This window comes from Rhinopithecus bieti, unplaced genomic scaffold, assembly GCF_001698545.2.
Source record: "Rhinopithecus bieti isolate Rb0 unplaced genomic scaffold, ASM169854v2 scaffold_5626, whole genome shotgun sequence".
NCBI lineage: Eukaryota > Metazoa > Chordata > Mammalia > Primates > Cercopithecidae > Rhinopithecus > Rhinopithecus bieti.
This window is the reverse complement of record NW_016805666.1, coordinates 9,248,268-9,260,013: the sequence shown is the minus strand read 5'-3', so window position 1 is coordinate 9,260,013 and position 11,746 is coordinate 9,248,268. Positions and strand designations below refer to the sequence as shown.

The 11,746-nt window shown below is 44.0% G+C and overlaps 1 long non-coding RNA gene across 2 annotated transcripts; it reads left to right on the top strand.

Moving 5' to 3' along the window:
• The first annotated feature begins 225 nt into the window (after positions 1 to 225).
• LOC108530517 (uncharacterized) lies at positions 226 to 10,700 on the top strand. 2 transcript variants are annotated; one of them, XR_001885867.1, is made up of 4 exons: positions 226 to 350; positions 820 to 983; positions 8,748 to 8,852; positions 9,096 to 10,700. It is a non-coding gene; the product is annotated as an uncharacterized LOC108530517 (long non-coding RNA). The 2 variants fall into 2 exon arrangements; XR_001885868.1 differs by having other exon boundaries at positions 8,732 to 8,852.
• The last annotated feature ends 1,046 nt before the right edge of the window (positions 10,701 to 11,746 follow it).

The window sequence follows — 11,746 nt, the reverse complement described above, 5'->3', positions numbered from 1 at the left end:
TGGTGGCTCATGCCTGTAATCCCAGCACTTTGGGAGGCTGAGGCAGGAGGATCACCTGAGGCCAGGAGTTCAAGACCAGTCTGGGCAACATAGCAAGACCTCATCTCTACAAAAAATTTTTAAAAATTAGCTAGGTATGGTGGTGCACACCTATGCTAGCTACTCAGAAGGTGGTGGCAGGAGCATCACTTGAGCCCAAGAATTTGAGGGTACAGTGAGCTATGACGGCACCACTGCACTGCAGCCTGGGCAACACAGCAAGACCCTGCCTCTAAAAAGAAAAAAGAAAAGAAAAAATCCTGAAGCAGTTATGTTGAAAAAACCAAGCACTGAATTGTCCTAGTTTAAAGGTAACAATCCTGTTTCTGGAAGCGGGGAACCTGATGGCAAAGGCATATTCTGGGTGACCTGAATCCAGATGCCCCCATTCTGGAGTAGACGCTCCTTTCAGGGGGAATTACGTGGGGGTTCGGAGTCTCTGTGGGGCAGTTTCCTTGAGGTGTTTACTTTCTCCTCAGGTCTTCAGAGTCAGGCTGAGGAATGAGCCCGTCTAGGGGTTTATATAAGGAAGAGGAGAATCTATGAGGAAGAACATAGGGAGTTTTTTTTTTTTTAAAGAAAAAAATACATATATATATATATAATCTATATGTATTTAAAATACATATATGTGTGTGTGTGTGTGTGTGTATATATATATATATAATCTATATGTATTTAAAAATACATATATGTGTGTGTGTGTGTGTGTATATATATATATATATATATGTTGTCATTCATTCAACTGACATTTATGGAAGCCCAATTGCATTCCAGGCATTGAAAAATACAGAATCCCTGTCCTCCCATAGAAGCTCACAGTCTACTGAGGGAGAAACAGATAAAGATGCAATTATAATCCAAGGTGAAGAGTGCAAAGGCAGAGGCACACAGAGGGTGCCAGGGAGCTCCAGGAAAGTCCCAACCCCTGCCAGACACAGGTAAGCACTAGGATTGTGCAACTACGCCTATGAGCACTCCAACTTCCCAGTACCAACAGGTCTCAAGAACCTCTTTCTGGCCAGGCGCGGTGGCTCATGCCTGTAATCCCAGCACTTTGGGAGGCCAAGGTGGGGGGATCACCTGGATGTCAGGAGTTTGAGACCAGCCTGCCCAACATGGTGAAGCCCTGTCTCTACTAAAAATACAAAACTTAGCCAGGTGTGGTGGCGGGCACCTGTAGTCCCAGCTACTCAGAAGGCTGAGGCAGGAGAATTGCTTGAACCCGGGAGGCGGAGGTTGCAATGAGACGAGATGGCGCCATTGCACTCTGGAGTGGGAGACAGAGCAAGACTCCGTTTCAAAAATAAAAAAAACCTCCTTGAGTTTGGTTTTTTAACATTGTGACTTTTAAAATCAGAAAGACCTCAGAATGTTCGCCCTGTAATTTAACTTAGCTCACATAACTGACAATTTACTAATGTTTTGGGAAATGAATAGAAAATTAAGCCATCTGATTAGATTTTTGCTTTTTTAGCATGAATATGAAATGCTCATTTTCTGGAGCACTCGAGTCTCTTTGATGCTTTAATGATTACAAAAATCCCAAGGATTTTAATATATACAATTTTCATTTAACTAAATAAATATGACCTCAGAATGTAGCTTCCAATTCTAAATCCCAGAAGGCTGAAAGCCGTTAGCAAAAAGGCAGTGAGGAGGAGGTGGGCCTGGAGGGAGGAGGGCCTGTCCCAGGCTCTGCCTGCGGCCACACCCTACACTCTGGCACACTGGCCCCACCGCCCCCCGACAGAGGGCATTTGGCTTCTCTGCTGAAAGACAGTCATTCCTGACTGTTGCACTGGCGAGCTGGCTTTTATCTCAGGGTACATAATAAGTTGTGATTTCATTCCTCTTAATAGCTGTCTAGTAACATCTAAAACAATGAAAGTCACTATATTTTGCAACATTTTTCGTGTCTTGACCAATACATAGGCTCACTTTTTTTTTAATGTGAATGAATTACTGAATAGGTAGATAGACAGATGGACTTGAGTTTTTAGGTAAGGAGGGAAAAGGAACCTATGAGGCAGGTGTCAGGGTCACTGAACCTGAGAAAAATTTGGGGGAATCACAGGGCAGCATGTGAGTACCAAATGTCTAGAGGAAACATGGGGACTAACAACAAAAAATCCAGAGGAGAGAGAAAGAGAAAGGAAGTAGGATACAGACCACAAAACAGATTCAATAATGTATCATGAATCTCCACATACCCACCATCTGCTCCAGCAGTATGTATAAAATATAAACTCATCTTAAATTACATAGAGATTACATTCTCGGAGCACCTCCAGAACACATAACCTTGCAATTTTTTGTTGTTGTTATTTGCTAGAGATTTCACCAATCTTGCTTCAGCTATTATCACCCCCTAATTTTTTTCCTAGAGTGCTTTGAAGCAGATCCCTGATATCACATCCTATTGCCCATAGCTACTTAAGCAGAAATCTCTAGCAAATACAGACCCCTTTTATAAAACAAGAAAAAATTGCAAGGTTATGTTTTCTGTTCTGGAGGTGCTCAGAGAATGTAATCTCTATGTAATTTAAAGATTATTTTATATAATCTGGAAGATGAAAAGGAAAATGTATGCACAAGAATGTTCATAGTTTTACTTGTAGCTGTCCCCAAGCTGAAAGGGGCGATACACTAAAGCTAACAGCAGAGGAAGGGTCATAAATTATGAAACAGCCACTTAATGTGATGTCATGCGTTCATGAACATTTTTAGTTGTAAGAACTAGGAAGCCACACTCACTGCTGGGGCAGTCCCAGCGCGTGGCCTTGCTGCCCTGCAGAGCTAGAATCTAAAGCATGTGACTCCACCCCCCCAGCCACACCTGACTGGACCAGTGTGTGTCCACCTGAGCCAGCCACAGCCAATCCACAGGCTGAACAGAAACCTCTGACTTCCATGGCCTCAAGGGAGGGAAAAAAAATTGAGACAATCGGTCGGGCGCGGTGGCTCAAGCCTGTAATCCCAGCACTTTGGGAGGCCGAGACGGGCGAATCACGAGGTCAGGAGATCGAGACCATCCTGGCTAACACGGTGAAACTCCGTCTCTACTAAAAAATACAAAAAAAAAAACTAGTCGGGCGAGGTGGCGGGCGCCTGTAGTCCCAGCTACTCGGGAGCCTGAGGCAGGAGAATGGCGGGAACCCGGGAGGCGGAGCTTGCAGTGAGCGGAGATCCGGCCACAGCACTCCAGCCTGGGCGACAAAGCCAGACACCGTGTCAAAAAAAAAAAAGAAATTGAGACAATCAAATAAGGCTTTGACTTTAAGCAGTCTGGAAAGAAGATCATTAAAAGCTCTGGTACTGTAAGGTCATGTCGTTTGTAGTGGCCACTACTGGCCATGCACTACTGAAGTGATGTGTGCTGAAGTGATGTGTGCTGAAGTGATGTGTGCAGAGCAGAAACGCAGGATAAGCAGAGATCCCTCCGCCCACCCAAGGCCCCCGACAGAGCAGCTTCAGTAGCTGTTGGCTCTCCCTGTCTTAGCACCAGTTCCTGGGGGAGCTTAGCCAGCTTAGGTGCCTGTCCTTGGTTTCTGTAAGATTAGGCACGTACACACAACTATTTTCTGAGACAATTTAACTTGACTGAGTAAATGTTCCTGCAACCAAAATAGTCCTCAGACAAAAGCGGTCACAATGTAATGTTGAGTGAAAGACAGAACGTTGCATTTAACTATGCTGTATTTATAGCCTCATGAAATGGCATAAAATTAAGAACTAAAAGTGAAGAGAGAAAATGAAGGCAATTAATGTGTTAGAGTGGTGGAATCATGGATAATTTCCCCCCTTTTATAGTTCTGCTGCTGCTACTTGGAGTGGAGGCCCTAAGACTTCAGACCCTAAAACCTCCTTCTAGTTCAGCCTGATCCTCTTGTAAGTCAGGTGTCCAAAGAAATAAGTTTCTTCTTCCAGCAACTACCTCAGACTTTGAGACCTTTCTGGACTATTGTCCCCCACATCCCCAGAACAGCTGAGATGTACTAGTTTGTGAATATAGGATGTGTTGTAGTCTAAAATTTCTCTATTAAAGCAGTCTTTATTTACTACCAAAAAGGTTCTCTATACACTTTTCTAGGAGACATTAAGAAAGATATTAAGTGCCAGGCGCGGTGGCTCAAGCCTGTAATCCCAGCACTTTGGGAGGCCGAGACGGGTGGATCACGAGGTCAGGAGATCGAGACCATCCTGGCTAACACGGTGAAACCCCGTCTCTACTAAAAAAAAAAAAAAAAAAAAAAAAAGAAAGATATTAAGTAATCTAGAAAGATTTTATTTTTTTTAAATTTTATTTACTTATTATTTTTTTGAGACGGAGTTTCGCTCTTGTTGCCCAGGCTGGAGTGCAGTGGTGTGATCTCGCCTCACTGCAACCTCCGCCTCCCGGGTTCAAGCGATTCTCCTGCTTCAGAGTCCCGAGTAGCTGGGATTACAGGCATGTGCCACCACGGCCAGTTAATTTTTGTATTTTTAGTAGAGACGGGGTTTCACCGTGTTGGCCAGGCTGGTCTTGAACTCCTGATCTCAGGCGATCCACCTGCCTCGGCCTCCCAAAGTGCTGGGATTACAGATGTGAGCCACTGTGCCCGGCCGAAAGTTTTTATTTTTATATTTGTGTAAACATTGCTTTATTTTATAACAGATTTCCACCCCAGAAGCAACCATTTTCACCTTGGTAGTGAGAAACTACTACAGTTTGTTAGATTTGTTAAATGTGGTCAACTTTCATGCTGCAATCAGTGTTTCCAGTAAACACAACATTCAAATAGGCTCAAGAGTTCCCTAACATTTTCCAGCAGAGTAAGACGATCTGAACTAATCATTGGAAATGCTAAGGAGCAGTGTGGTGGGAGGTACTGGGAGTGGGCCCAGCGCTAGCCCTGACCCCACTTATTAGCCACTCACTCTACCAGACTTCTCTAGCAACTCTTCCAGGTCAAACGTTTAGTCTCATGGTTCTGTACATGATAAATAAGGCGAGATTTTGCTGACAAAGAGGGAATCTTACATCGTTTTTAGGGACAATAAGCCACAGACTTATTCATAAGACCAACCCTGTAGATTGTTTTGTGTCCTTCTAAACCTTACCAATGTACATGTTATTTTGCAGTCAAATGTTCTACCCCCAAGCTATGCCCCCACTTAATTATTTTGATGTATATCTGGCTCCTTGGGGATACGTATATTTTACTCACATTCCATATTATAGTCTATAAATGCACAAAAGTACTGTATTTTATTCTCTGGAGTTTTCCTAGTATGCTAATTATAATTAAAATATTAAAAAGCCAACCTTCAGCATCTCCAGTACACCCAGAGATCCAGGAGGAACAACAACTCATTGAATTACAAAGTGACTCTCTCAGTGAACAAGGTTGGAAGAATTAGGAAAAGAGCTATCAAAGCTGGAGCGTAATACATGTAATAAACTCTATCCCAAAGCTCTTAGTCTGAGGGTGCTGTAGTCCTAATGCTGCCTCTGGGTATCTGTAGAGGGGAAGGTGCTCAGCTTCTGCTTAGAGACTTTCTGTGACCCCTGATTGACACGCATCCTCCTGGCTGGGCATCTCAGTCCTCCCCACCCAACTTGCCTGCCTCTTCTCCCATGGCTCCTTCTCAGGCAGCCATTTTTGGTTCTCAACCAAAGCATGTCGCAATTATCTGGAGGGGAAATATATCAGTTCCTTGGGAAGACATCCTAGAATGGGGAGACAGAGGGCAAAAGGTTGCAAAATATTCTCCAGGGTGATTCAAATCTGCTTCCCTGACTTGACTGAGAAATGCTGCTTTTTCAAAGAAAACTAATGACCACTGCCCGCGCCTCCCCTTTCTGTACCTTTCGTACACATCATCCTTTTGTTGAAATGTCCTGCTGCCAAAATCCAACCCACATCTGCTCTGTTGCAGAGTAGTTTGGCAAAAACTAGTAAAGCTGAGGATGACCTAGTAATTCTCTTCTCTGGTAAACATCCTAGACACACTTCTGCACATAAGCACAAGAAGACACATACAAAAATGTTCACTGCAGCACTGTTTGAAAGACAGAAAAAACAAAAACAACCTAAATGTCCATTAACAGAAGAACTGATTTAGAAATTATAGGCTGGGTACAGTGGCTCACGCCTGTAATCCCAGCACTTTGGGAGGCCCAGGTGGGCAGTTTACTTGAGGCCAGGAGTTCCAGACCAGCCTGGCCAAAATGGCGAAACCCCGTCTCTACTAAAAATACGAAAATTAGCTGGGCATGGTGGTGCACACCTGTAATCCCAGCTACTCGGGAGGCTGAGGCAGGAGAATGGCGGGAACCTGAGAGGTGGAGGTGGCAGTGAGCCGAGATTGCGCCACTGCACCGCAGCCTGGGCGACAGAGAAAAACTCCGTTCTAAAAAAAAAAAAAAATTGTAGCATGCACACATGTGTGCAGGTACGCATACACACCATGGAAAACTAGAGAAAACTAGAGCTACATATATCAACATATATAATCTATAAAATATATTGAGCAAAAAGCAATATACAGGATACGGTATGAATATATAAAATGACATTATTTCAGAATACATAAATATGCAGTAAAGTACAATGAAATGCAGGAAATAATAAACGCCAAATTCAAGATCCTGGTTCCCTCCAGAGAGTGGAGGGAGAGGGTTGCAGCTGGGTAGAGAAACACCAGTGGCTTTCATTGCATGGGTAACTGCATTAGTTTCTGTGGCTGCTGTGACAAATAACCACAAATTCAGTGGTTTAAAGCACCTGAAATTTATTCTCTCATAGTTCTGGAGGCCAGAAGTCCAAAACCAGTAGCACTGGGCTGAAATGAAGGTGTGGGCAGGGCTGTGGAGGCTCTAGGGGAGAATCTGTTCCTTACTTCTTCCAACTTTTGATGTTTTGGTGGCTGCTGGCATTCCTTGGTTTGAGGCAACAACACTCCAATCTTCAAATCTGCTTGTCTTCACATGGCGTGTGTGTGTATGTGTGTGTGTGTGTGTGTGTGTGTGTGTGCTGTGTGAAATCTTCTGCCTATCCCCAAAAGAATACATATAAATTACATTTAGGGCCCACCTGGATAATCCAGGATAATCTCCCTACTTCAAAAGCCTTAACTCCGCCGGGTGTAGTGGCTCACGCCTGTAATCCCAGCACTTTAGGAGTCTGAGGCAGGTGGATCACTTGAGGTCAGAAGTTTGAGACCAGCCTGGCCAACACGGTGAAACCCCATCTCTACTAAAAATACAAAAATTAACTGGCCATGGTGGTGCATGCCTGTAATCCCAGCTACTCAGGAGGCTGAGGCAGGAGAATTGCTTGAATCCAGGAGGTAGAGGTTGCCGTGAGCCAAGAACGCACCACTGCACCACTGCACTCCAGCCTGGGCGACAGAGCGTGACTCCATCTCAAAGGAAAAAAAAAAAGCCTTCACTCAATCATATCTGCCATGACATTTTTTCCAAATTTAACATTTCCAGGATTCAGAGATGAGGACCTGGTAGCTTTGGAAGAGCATTTTTCAGCCTATCACAGTAATATTTTCTTAAGCTGAGAGGTAGGTAATAGAAGATATGTGACTTCCCACTTGGGCCCAGCAGAATGACTCCTGCAATAGCCAGAAGAAGGGGGGGTCACTCTGCCATCAATGAGGTGGTGACCTGAGGATACACCATCAACATTCACAGGTGTGTCCACGGAGTGGGCTTCAAGAAGAATGCCCCTCAGGCACTCAAGAGAGATCCAGAAATCTGCCATGATGGAGATGGGGACTCCAGATGTACGCACTAATACTAGGCTCAACAAATATTGGGTGAAAGGAAGGGCCCTACCACATCCATGTTTATCATGCAGAAAACATCATGAGGTGAAGGTTCACCAAACAAACTCTATACTTTGGTTTAACTATGTACCTGTTACCACTTTCAAAAATCTATAGACAGTCAATGTGGGTGAGAGCCAACCACTGATTGTCAAATAAAGTGATAAAATCATATACACACAAAAAGACATAGAATCACGGCCCTTTACCTTTTTTTTTGAGACAGGGTCTCATTCTGTTGCCCAGGCTGGTGTGTAATGGTGCAATCATAGCTCACTGCATCCTCTGCCTCCCGGGGTCAAGTGATTCTCCCACCTTGGCCTTCCAAGTAGCCGGGACCACAGATTCGTGCCACTATGCCCAGCTAACTTTTGTAGTTCTTTGTAGAGATGAGGTTTCGCCATGTTGCCCAGGCTGGTCTCGAACTCCTGGGGCTCCAGCAATCTACCTGTCTCAGCCTCCCTAAATGCTCGGATTATAAGCGTGAGCCACTGTGTCCAATCTCATGGCCCCTTACTTTGAATAACAGTTGTCTATGACTATATCTTAACGCAGATACAGACTGTGAACCTTTCATAGAAAAAGAGGTCTCCATACCCCTGAACCTAAAATAAAACCTTTTTTAAAAAAGAAAAAGAGGTCTCCAGGAGGCTGAAGGGCAGTGTAATGTGGGTAACTCAGTAGGAAGGTTAGAAGACTACGTGTCATGCTCTAAAAGTAGAGTGTATGAATTTGTCATTTCAGACGTAGGACAATTCTGGATAAAATGAGATCCAGGGCCTAACACCTATAACCTGACTTTTGCCATTTTGAGATTTTTTTTGTGTGAGTCTTTTTTAAGATGTTAAATTACGTTTCTAAACAGTGGTATCCTCCTCCAGACATTCACATTAGCAAGAAACCTGAAGATCAAAAATCAAAAAACCCTTTCAGAACCAAGTGGATTGGATACCAACTTCTAGCAAAATTCCAAGAATTGTGGACAGGTCAGTGGACAAAAATTCCCTTCATATTAGCTAGGCAGCCACCAGCTCCACCTGCTGTTAATCCAAGCCTTCTGTTTCCCACCCCTCCCGGGCCAAAATTACTGCCAGTGCTCTATGAGTCAGCTCTGTCCCCAGGAAGTGACAAATGGGCTCAGGTGCTGTCCTGGACAGCACTGGAGGAAGCAAATGGCCACTCCTTTGTCATTACAGTTGACTAAGTAGGTGTTTGTTCTTTGCCTGCAGCCTGGTCCCAGCAGGATTGGTGAGAGCTCATGTGTGCACCAGAGTCAGAGTACACCCTGTGTCCTCCCTCCCCAAACGGGGGAGTGGTTGCTAATGACAATGACCAACCTTACTGGAAGATGCTGTGAAAATCCACAAAACTGAAGCTGACATCTGTGGCATTTTGCTTAAGGGCATTTTGTCAACAAAGCATACTGTGTGCTAGAAACAATCTAGGTGGGTCATTTGCACCTGTAAATTACTAATAAAAATAACATCTCAAACTTGGCAGGCTTAGAGGCTGAGATTGCTGGCATTTCATTTGTCAAGTCTCAGCTCAGATGGCATCTCAGAGGCATCTGCCTAAAAGTGATTGCCCCAGTTACCTTCCGTCCTGTCACACTTTTTAATCTCTTTCTTATCATTTTTCATAATCTGCAATGATTTTGTGTTTGCTTATGTATTTGTGGTCCATCTCTCCCACTAGGAGGTAGGCTCTCTGGAAAAAAAAAAAGATCCTGCTTTTTTGGTACCCTCTTATATCCTCAGACCTAGGACAATTACTGGCATGTATTTAAGTACTCAATAAATATTTATTGAATAAATGAGTGGGGTCAATGAACAAATTAATGGACAAATGCAGAGGCTGAATATAGATGTCCCAGGGCCCAGAAAGAATCAGCTACAGAGGTGAAAACAGGACCCAGATAAAAATGTTTTATATTTATGTGCCTCAACATATCTGGCTACGATTGCTTCCCCGTTGGCTAGATCTGGCATGTTCCCACAACTGAAACCGGAATATCACAGGCACATTCATTCATTTTCCAACTGGGGAGACTGAAGCCCAGCAAAGTGAAATGACTTAAGTGAAACTACGTGACTAGTTATACTAACTTGAACTTGGATCCTGACTTCTATCAGAAAAATAACTTACTCATAGGATGATTTGCGTTTTTTACCTCATTTTGTTCATTTCCCCACAAAACAAAATATATTCTATGAGAAAAGTGTTCTTGTCTCCATGAGACAAACAAACATGGTATAAAGTCAGTGTTATGTTTTGCAAATCAACAACCATTACCTCTGGGATTCTATTCAAGGACTAATGATTAAGGAGGCAACTTTGGCCAGGCTTGGTAGGACTCACAGTATCAGAGATGAGTGCGATGAGGACATCCTGCTCCCAGGGCCACCAGGTACACGAGACCGTCAACATGAAAGTCCTGGACTCAGACCCTGGCTATTTTTAGCATTAGGGAGATATTGTTTCACATGTTTAAAGGGCAACTCTACCAGGAAGCGAGGAACTGAATGACTCCATGAGACACTCCCAGTTCCACGGGGCCTTCTGGACAAGAACAGCACAGGCAGCAGGAAGAACAGGTGTTTTGAACATACCCACTTCCCCTTCTCCCATGAGACTATGCTGCCTCCTTGTGATTGAAGAAGCAAATGCTGATTGCAAGTACTTCATACATCAACTGAGAAACATTAAAATGTTCTTAATAAGCATGAAAGACTTATCTGCATCCAGCTCCCATTTCCCGTGTATATGTTATAGAAAGTGCACTCCGGCTCATTCATTAATCCTTCCCGTCTCCCCGAAAATGACATGCGTTCCGAAACCTGTTTTGAATTATAACAGAAAAGCATCACTGTCTGTTACTGAAAAGAGAAAGAATTTTTTCATTTCAAACAAATAAAAGCCCTGAAGGGTCATATCTTCTCCTAAGTAGGTTCATTGTCCACCAACAGCAAACATATTACCCACAGTAAGCAGTGACTCTGTGAAAACAAGTGATTTATCAAATAATAACCTTAGAGAATCTCTGCTAGCTCTCAAACCTCTTGTTAACTAATATTATTCATTAACTATGTCTAGTATTGTGTTTTTTGTTTGTTTTTTCCGTGACGGAGTCTTCCATTGTCACCCAGGCTGGAGTGCAGTGGTGCCTTTTCGGCTCACTGCAACCTCCGCCTCCTGGGTTCAAGCAATTCTCCTGCCTCAGCCTCCTGAGTAGCTGGGATTACAGGCACCCACCACCACACCCAGCCAACTTGTGTATTTTTTGTAGAGACAGGGTTTCACCGTGTCAGCCACGCTGGTCTTGAACTCCTGAACTTGTGATCCACCTGCCTCAACCTCCCAAAGTGCTGGGATTACAGGCGTGAGCCACTATGCCAGGCCCTATGTCTAGTATTGTAGCATCCACTTCCACCACCATCTCATAGAAAAGCATCTCCTTGAAAATCAAAAAAAGAAAATGATGGATGGCTTCCTAAGGGACAATTTTCCATACAAATAGTGTTTAATAAAAAAACTGAAAAAAAAAAAAGGACAAAGCAAAGCAACTCATAATGAAGAATAATTACTTTAGAATAATAAAAGAGCCGGGCGCGGTGGCTCAAGCCTGTAATCCCAGCACTTTGGGAGGCCGAGACGGGCGGATCACGAGGTCAGGAGTTGGAGACCATCCTGGCTAACATGGTGAAACCCCGTCTCTACTAAAAAATACAAAAAACTAGCCGGGCGAGGTGGCGGGCGCCTGTAGTCCCAGCTACTCGGGAGGCTAAGCCAGGAGAATGGCGTAAACCCGGGAGGCGGAGCTTGCAGTGAGCTGAGATCCGGCCACGGCACTCCAGCCTGGGCGACAGAGCGAGACTCCGTC